Source organism: Arachis ipaensis, chromosome B4 (assembly GCF_059453495.1).
Source record: "Arachis ipaensis isolate K30076 ecotype BB chromosome B4, ASM5945349v1, whole genome shotgun sequence".
Taxonomy (NCBI): Eukaryota; Viridiplantae; Streptophyta; class Magnoliopsida; order Fabales; family Fabaceae; genus Arachis; species Arachis ipaensis.
The window spans coordinates 102041116-102041799 of NC_142439.1; the positions used below are offsets into that span (position 1 = coordinate 102041116).

The following is a 684-nucleotide window of genomic DNA, read 5'->3' on the forward strand; positions in this document are numbered from 1 at the left end:
TGGCAGAACCTAGGAGAGTTACTATCCAGGAGGCTGGAGCCCCTGATTTTATAATGCAACCATTTCAAGCGCATCCCCCAGCGGTGGCTACAGACTTTGAAATAAAGATTGCACTGCTCAATTTGATGCCCAAGTTTCATGGCTTACCTGCTCAAGAGCCTATCAAGGACCTGAGAGATTTTCAAGCAGCCTGTTCTACTGTCAGGCGTGATGGTGCAGATGAAACTTCAATTTTGTTGAAAGCTTTCCCATTTTCTCTTGAGGGAAAGGCAAGAGAGTGGTACTACACTCAACCCGCAACAACTGTATCCAACTGGGATACACTTAGAAGAGAATTTTTGGAAAAGTTCTTTCCAGCTGAAGTTACTGATAAACTGAGGAAAGACATTTCCATGATTGTTCAGGACGAATCTGAGACTCTCTATGAATACTGGGAGCGCTTCAATAATCTTCTGGAAGCATGCCCCCACCATATGATTGACAAGATAGTGTTGCTCAGTTACGTCACATAGGGCATGAGGCCCCAAGATAAGACCACATTGGAAAGTGCTAGCAATGGGTCTATGAAAAAGTACAAGACCACTGATGAGGCATGGCAATTGATCAGCGACTTAGCTGAATCTACTCGGAATCACAGGCAGAAACAAGGCCGTTCAAAAGCCATTGCAGAAGTATCCTCTAGCA

General features: G+C 44.6%; 1 non-coding gene across 1 annotated transcript; it reads right to left on the bottom strand.

Moving 5' to 3' along the window:
* Nucleotides 1-371: 371 nt before the first annotated feature.
* On the bottom strand, nucleotides 372-479 carry LOC148568602 (small nucleolar RNA R71). Its single transcript, XR_015882299.1, has one exon. It is a non-coding gene; the product is annotated as a small nucleolar RNA R71 (small nucleolar RNA).
* Between the last annotated feature and the right edge of the window lie 205 nt (nucleotides 480-684).